This window comes from Gossypium arboreum, chromosome 8 (assembly GCF_025698485.1).
Source record: "Gossypium arboreum isolate Shixiya-1 chromosome 8, ASM2569848v2, whole genome shotgun sequence".
Lineage (NCBI taxonomy): Eukaryota > Viridiplantae > Streptophyta > Magnoliopsida > Malvales > Malvaceae > Gossypium > Gossypium arboreum.
The window spans coordinates 137,519,905-137,528,588 of record NC_069077.1 but is presented as its reverse complement, the minus strand read 5'-3'; the positions used below and the strand labels follow the sequence as shown (position 1 = coordinate 137,528,588).

The 8,684-nt window shown below is 35.6% G+C and overlaps 1 long non-coding RNA gene across 1 annotated transcript; it reads right to left on the bottom strand.

Moving 5' to 3' along the window:
- Positions 1 to 2,409: 2,409 nt before the first annotated feature.
- On the bottom strand, positions 2,410 to 3,727 carry LOC128279378 (uncharacterized). Its single transcript, XR_008269431.1, has 2 exons — positions 3,447 to 3,727; positions 2,410 to 3,018 (listed from the first exon to the last, which is right to left on the bottom strand). It is a non-coding gene; the product is annotated as an uncharacterized LOC128279378 (long non-coding RNA).
- Positions 3,728 to 8,684: the final 4,957 nt, after the last annotated feature.

Genomic DNA, 8,684 nt, shown 5'->3' with positions numbered 1-8,684 from the left:
TGTTTAGGTATTTTAGCTTTGATGGGTTTTACTGGATTTATGAAAAACTTTATGTTCAACACATTAATTAGGGGTTGATGAATTTAAATGTTTTTGTTTGTTTATTAAGTTAAATAAATGAATATGAGCAAGATTTTTTTAAGATTCTTTTTTAATTTATTTATGTTTATGGATATGTTTGTTTTAAAGCTCGTATAATGAACCATTCAAAGCTTATTTGGTATTCTTTTATTGTTCAGTTATTAATTATGATCACTCAATTATGAATCAAACCAAAAAAATTAGAGCTAACAAAATAGGCTTGAGCATATTAGCCCGCTCATGTTGATCTGAGCTTTATAAAATCCAAGCCCAATAGAACTTCAGCTGAGAAAACTTGAGTTCGTAACAAGATTTGAGCTCGATGCTGATTTAGCTTGAGCTTGAGATAAATTTAACCCAAAATATGAAAAAGTCCGAATTTATAACTAAACAATCATAATAGAACTTATTAATAAATAAAATTTTATGTAATTACTTAAAATGAATTCATAAGTAGTGCATATAAGGAACTATGAAGCAGAGAATACAAGATTGATGGACTCTATTTTCTATAATATGTTGGTTGCTTTGGAAAGACCGTAACTCATTTGTTTTTTCTAACCACCATAGTTGTCTTTATGCTATTGTGACTACAGGTTATTCTTGGGCAAGGAGTTATATAGAATTTGACTCGAGACTATCTCAGCCAAGCCCTATATGCACATTGTTACATTAGTCTCGCTCGGAGAGAGGTTGGATAAAACTTAATATGGATGGTGCAGTTTCAACCACCAATCTTTAACTGGTTGGGTGGTTTCTTGATGACTTTTTGGTAAGGATTCTGTCTTTAAAGTAAAACTAAAGGCAGTATTGAAAGGTCTAATCATGACCTAAAATAAGGGGTTTAGACAAATAGAGGTTGAATGTGATAACGCACTACTGATGGAGTTACTTCTAGCTAATGGGGGAGAAAATAGCAGTTTGGTTGAGTTACGTTTGTTGCATCAAATTCTAATAAGGAGGTGGAGAGTGAGAATCCATCATATTCCAAGAATTCATAATGAAGTGGCCGATCATATGGCTAAATGTTATATTCCTGGAGTCCCAAGTTTGCAAGTATACGACGAACTCCCGGATTCAGTGAAAAGTTTGCTATTAGCAGATTTAACTCGATCAATGCTGGATTAAAATGTAACTAATTGGTGTCTCGATTAATGCTGTCATTTTCTACCAAAAAAAAATTATAATTTATATATCTATACTATTTAATAGTTTGATTGAGTTGAGGACTCGACCTGGTAATATTGATGCTATGTTCGACATTGCAAACAACTATTTTTAGATTTGTTTACCGGTCCTTATTTATTATCAAGAATTGAAAGTTGTATCACTGATGAGATGAATGCTACTCTTAATGCTGAGGAGATTCTCCAAACGGTCTACAGCATAAGCCCAACGAAAGCATCATGTATTAAAGGATTCCCAACACTTTTGTCAGAAATTTTTTGGCACATTGTGGGAGTGGATGTTGGTTAGTACTATCTTGGTGTCCTAAATAAGGTTATAGAGGCTAACTGTATTAATAAGACGAATATTGTGTTTATTCCTTAAAAGCCAAGTCGTAAAAACATGATACATTTTCATGTTACTAATCTTTGCTAGTATGAAATTATTTAAAAAGTTATTTTGAATCGGTTCCAAATAGTTTGGGATAAGTGCATTGATGCAGTTGAGAGTGCTTTTGCGTCTGGAAGATAAATATCAGACAATAAGTGACATTTCCTTGAAGAAATGCTTGGTCGGTTGGGTCTTAACTAAGGTGAATTGAGTTGATTATGCCAAATAGAGGGTTTAGACAAGGTGATCCTTTAAGCCCATATTTGTTTCTGATTTGTTGTGAAGGTTTTTCATCCTGGTTGAAGCTTGCCAAGGATGAGAGGTCTGTAAAGGAAACTCGGATTTGTAGAGGACGGTCGGGGTTAACTCATTTATTTTTTTGCAGATGATAACATTACTTTTGGAGAGGCTTCGATTACGGGGTGACAGTGATTAAATCTATCATTCACATGTATGAATTGCATTTGGGTCAGAAAGTGATTTTTGATGTCTGAAATTTTCTTTAATTCCAATGTAGCTGAAAGTTGCTGTGACCAGATTGTTCAATTGTTTGGGGTGCTAAGAACTTTGAATACCGAACGATATTTGAGGCTCCCTACGATGGTTGGGATGAATAAGAGGGCTGCATTTCAAGGTCTAAAAAAACTTTGAGGGTGGGTAGATAGTTGGAGTTCGAGGATGCTCTTGCATGGTGAGAAGGAAGTTTTATCAAGTTTATCTTACAGTCGCTACCGACTTATACTATGCCCTGCTTTTTATTATCGAAAATGCTTTGTAACGAATTGGAATCCATTATTAGCTAGTACTAGTGGCAACAATCTCGACAAAAACGTAGTATACATTCGTGCTCGTGGTCGTGCCTTGTGTGGCCAAAGAGAAAGGGGGCCTTGGATTCATAGATTTGGTGAAATTTAGTATTTCTCTATTAGCAAAGCAGGGTTGGAGGCTTATCACCAACCCACACTCTTTAGTCGGTAGGTTTTTGAAGGCCAAGTATTTTCCACATTGATTTCCTTCGGCTCGAGTTAGGGAGTCATCCTTATGTCGAAAAACATTTGGAGTTCAATGCAGGATTAAAGTGAAGAGTGGGGGATGGTACCTCTCTTTTGATTTGGGAGGATCGCTGGCTATCCGATACTAGTCCCTGTAAAATTTAATCTCCCAGAATTAGTGGCGTCTCTTATGTCTCTGAATTGTTTCTACCTAATAGTAATGCTGACGAGGTCCGAAAGATTCTCTGTGTGCCCATTGCCCATGCTCCCGTTCTGGATATGCTGGTCTGGTAGACTGATTACTCTAGCTTATACTCTGTGAGAAGTGGGTACAAATTGCTTGCTTCAGGCTTGGTCTATCACTCCAACCAGGTTCTCGTTGACAAGCCTAAAGGTTTCCATCAACTTTGTATCATAAGTTTGTTCCTACTTTACACAGTTAAAAGTTAAAAAGAATTAAAAAGGATGCCATATGTCCTAGATGCGCCAATGGCAGGGAGACTATACAATATGTCATATTGAAGTGTCTATTTGCTGTGGTGATTTGGACTCTGTTGGGGATTCACTAGCCTGCTACATTAGATAACAAGAAGTTGGGAGTTGTTGAATTACATGTTTGAGTATAATGATGCAGCCACTCGACAATTAATCTCAGTTGTGATGGGTGCTATGTTGTGGTCAAGGAACAAATTAGGACATAAGGGGGTTCGTCAAAGTAGTCAGGAGTTAGTTACCTGGTCTAAAGCTCATGGATAATTATTCGCAACCATGATGACTTAGTTATGGGGTCTTACAATATTAGGCATGATATCGTACCTGACCTATTTGACGCCAAAGCTAGGGCAGCGATTCGTGGTCTAAGATTCGCGACTGACATGCGGTTCTCCTACATCGAACTCGAAGGAGATTCCTGTTCGGTTATCAGGAAACTTTCTGGAAAGCAGCTGGACAGATCAAGCATCAGTGCAATTATCGAGGATGGAAAAGCTCTCCCTACATGGTTTGAGCAGTGTATTTTCAAGCTCATCCCGAGAGAAGGGAATCAATCAGCTCATTTAATTTCTAAAGAGGGTTTTGCTTCCACTAGGGATATGTTCTATGTTGGGATTTTTTTATAAAAATAATCTTAAAAAAGTTAATTAATTACTTAAATATTTTTTTTGATAAAATATGAAAATAACCCAAAATCTACAATAAAAGTTCATGGAGTTAAAAGTTTGGCGTCATCAACATGCCACATCAATAATATACGTTAAAAAATTAATTTTTTGATGGATCTATTTAGAATGACATCACCTGTATAAATATTAAAAAAAATACTGTAATTTTTAAAAGTATAAGGAGAACTTTAACAATTTTACCTTTTTTTGGTGTAACCAAATAAATTAGCACCACTAGATTTCAAAAATTAGCTCTTGACACCTTATTTTCCTATTTAAATAGTTTAAGGTCAATTTTTTTATTTTTTTCCTTTTACGTCAGATTCTTTTAATTGTCTTATTACTTTTTCTTTCTTTTTAAGTTTATATTTATTTACTTTTTAAAGTTTTTATTTGTCCTTATTTATTTTATTTATTTTTATTATTGATTTTAAAAACTTGAAATGTATATTTAAAATGTTTTATAATATATATTTTAAAATTTAAATATATATATTTGAAATTATTTTTAAAATTTTAAATATATATTTAATAATATAAAACATTTAAATATTTTAAAGATATGACCTTGTAAATTTATTATTAGTTTTATAATATTTTAAATTTTAAATATTTTAAATTTGTTTTATAATATTTTAAATATTCTTAATTTTTTAAATATATTATTTTTAAAGATATGACCTTTCAAATTTATTATTTGTTTTATAATATTTTAAATGTATATTTTAAATATTTTTAAAATTTTAAATATAATTTTTATAAATTATTAATTTTTAAACTAAATTTAAAAATTTAAAATTAATATTTTATTTGGTGGAGCCATTTAGAATGGCTCCATCACTTTATAATGTACTTTTCTTTTATATTTTTAATATAAAATTTTAATATTTAATATTTTATTTTGGTGGAGCCATTCTTTATGGCTCCACCTATTTCTACCATATATAAAATGGTGAAATTGTTGTGTTCATGAGGAGAGTTCAAAAATCTATTAAAGATGAATAATGAGGTGTTTTTTGTGTATGTTCTTTTTTATGGTGAAATTGTAAAAGGTAATGTTCGTTGTATATTTCAAGGTTGGCAAAGAGTAGGTTTGCGATTCAAAAAAAATGTGAAGTTAGCAGAAATGAAAAAGAAGATCAGTGCGAAAATAGCTATCGTTGTGGAAGGGTGATATCCAAATTATTTTACAAGTTTCTAATCTCTACAGATCCGTTCAAATTTTGTGAGATGCAGCTGTTAGATGATGATGACTTGTGCACTATGACGGAAATATGGTGGTCGATTGAGAGTGAGAACCCCCAACTAGTTGAGTTAGTTGTCGAGTTAGCAGACTTAGAGCCTGTTGAGAATGTTAGTCCAATAAGTCAACATCACGAATTTAACTTTGATCTTAATGTTGGATGGAAAGACTAATTAGAATACGAAGGGACATCACAGATACCCAAAAATCCTAATTATGGTGGGAGTTAGTATAACAACCCTACCCCCGGTCCCCGTCACAAATACATCCGGAGGTGATAATAAGCACAGAGGCAAATGTCAGAGAAATAACCATTAATGGTAAAGGTTATGATCAAGACGTTAAAGATTTTAGTGACCCCGATGTTGATAAGGTTTTGAACGATATCGATGATGAAGGTCCGGAAGAGGTTAAAGATGTTTACGGCCTTGCATTTAGTAATCTGAGTCATGGCATTATTTTACGAAATGAACCTAGGGCGACATGTTGAACGTAGATCTAGATGTAGCACATGCATCTGAGTTCCCTAAATATGCTGATATAGTACCTGCTCATAGATTGGCGTCAAATTCACAGTTCGAGGAGTTGTTCATTGGGCAATAGTTCGAGAACAAGACGGACTATGTGTTTGCCATCAAACAATACAGCATGAAGTTGTCGATTGATTACAAGGCTGCCAAATCTACACCAACATTATATGTTGGGAAATGTTGGAGTGTCGGCGATGAGTGTGGTTGGCGAGTTCGAGCTGCATTTATACAGAGGACTTAACAGTGGCAAATACGAAAATTAGAAGGGCATCATACATGTACTGTCGCACGTATGTCTCAAGACCACCAGAAATTAGATGCCAAAAGTATTTGCAACTGCATCATGCCATTAGTGAAAGATACCTAATCATTCCTATGTCGACATTGATTGCAGATATGCAAGCTTGATTTCAGTACAAAGTGTCGTACAGGAAAGCATGGTGGGTGAAACAAATGGCCATGCAACAATTGTACAGCGACTGGGATGAGTCATATAATAAACTTCAGGGTTGGATTTCAGTCATGATGGAGTACATCCCAGGAACTATCATGGACTTGCAAAAGTTTCCTTATAAAGGCCCTAATGGACAATTGGAACTGGGGAGAAGAGTTTTCCGTCGACTGTTCTGGACTTTCGATCCATCTGTTAAGGCCTTCTCCCACTGCAAACCGCTAATGCAAGTTGATGGAACATGAGTTTATGAAAAATACACGCAGATACTTCTAATTTTGGTTGCACAAAAAGGTAACGAAAAATATACTGTGATCTACTCTGCCATAATGGAGTTGGAGAACTCCGAATCATAGGTATATTTCATTTGGAACTTGTGGAGACATGTTTTCAGGTAAGACAAAATTTGCATTATCTCTGACAGATCGAAAGGACTTGTTGCTGCGATTTGGCAATCCGAGGTTCCGTGGAGGTCCGTCTATTATATTCGTCACATCACTGTCAACTTCCACAATGAGTACAAGAGCAAAAACTGGCGCAGACGAATTGTGAACATGGGTAAAAATATCATATTTAAATTCGTATTTGTAAATATTTTGAGTCCATTTCCTAATTGGGATGGTAACGCATTTTATTGAAATACATACGTAGGATACAAGCTGGAAGCACACCTATTCAGACATAAGTTGGTAAGGTTAGAGACTGATATGGTGAGGTCCAAACTTTCTCTTAGACAGTGGTTAGGTAGCATGGAGCCGTAGCAATGGGCTTAATGTTTTGACGGGGGGTACTGGTATGGTCATATGACAACTAACCTCATTGAGGCCGTTAACTCCATCTTGAGGCGTACGTGTCACTTTCTAATTTTAGCAGTTTTTCAACCACATTTTATAGGGTAGCAACCTTAATACCGAAAATGGGGTTGAAACAAGTAAAACAGTTAGAGGCAGGACACGTGTACGTCGAAAAAATCAGGGATGCCATGAAAGAGAACACTCAATGGGCTAGGTCGATGAATGCAAAACTATATTCCCGAAATTTGAAAACTTTTCGAGTGACAGAGTATATTGGTCGTCGGTTGGGGATCTTACCCCAGTCCTATGGAGTTGATCTCCGAAACAGGCGATGTGATAGGGGATGTTCCAAACACTACGGTACTCATGTGCGCATGTGGTTGTAGCGTGTGCTACCTACAATTTGAATGTCAAACAATATATCGACGATGTGTACACACTTGAACGTACATTACGTATTTGGGGTAACGAGTTCCCTATATTAAGGGATGTATCGACATGGGAAGTGCAACCGCCTATGTTCGAGATGTTGCCAGATCGGTCACTACGTAGGAGAGTCAAAGGTCGACCGACAACAATGAGGATTCAGAACGATATAGATATATGAGAACAAGTCGATCCAAAGCGTTGCACCATATGTAGAACAGTTGGCCACAATCGGAGCAAATATCCCCATGGAAACGTCTACACTGGTCAACCTTCACAATTTAAAAGAAATTAAATGTTGTACATGATGTTTGCATTTTATGATCTTTTAGAAATAAAGTTTGTATTATTTAGTGTTAAGCTTTTATTTAAAATTAACAGTTGCAACTTTTAATACTTTAAAATATATTATAAATTATACAAAAAAAGACTAATATATAAGTTGTGGAACCCTAAACTAATACAACATATATTACATAACACTTGAAATTTACATAACTCAAAATTGAAAAGAACCGCGAATGGTATCGTTGTTCAGGGTATAGCAGTTTACAGGCCTTCGTTAAAGGAGTGGACTTTCGGATATACTATACACATCAGGAGGATCAACAGCTGGATCGAACGTGGCCTGGAGAGGGGTGGAGTACATGTTATTACCAAACATATCAAATGATATCGGTGGTTGCTCTGGGTGAAATGAACTTGAACTGCCTATATCTGAGTGATATGAACTTGAACCGCCCATGTCCGAGTGATATGAACTTAAATTGCTAATGTCCAGGTGATATGAACTGCTCTGTGACTCATTACAAAAAGCGTCAACCCATTAGTCTGATGTGTTCAAAGGTTGGTCGGTCGAGTCGAGTTCCACCATATTTTAATCCTCTAGCTCCCCTATAGGTTGATTTCCACGTCTGTAGCCGTAACCCGGTACTATCATAAGTTGTCCACCATATAAATAAACACACCATTGAGTCATGTACCACAACATGTATTCAGTTGAGAGATTGAAGTCAAACGTGCAGGAGTGCATCTCAGGCCACCTGTCGTACTGGGCATTCCATAGTGCTACATAACATTGATGTTCCACGCTCTAATTTGTTGTATGCTTCCCCCTCATGGTCTTACCGTGACATTAGCAAATTGTTGTGGCTCGACCGGCACAAATTTTCTATACCCAAATTGTCGCATAACTCGATCACCGTTGTACCACTCAACAATTGAGAAATTGAGCATCGGCTTGTTAATGCACCACATATGGACTTTAGCGTGAACCCATTGATGAATAAGAGTTGCAATGTTCAGTGCAGAATACGACATCCACAAGAACTGTACAATATAACATAATGAGTCAAGTCACATCACATACTGCAAGTGGATAAGTTAAATCAATGTTACTTAAACCATATTAATATATGTTACTTTCTCTCAGGTGTATACCTCTATCATT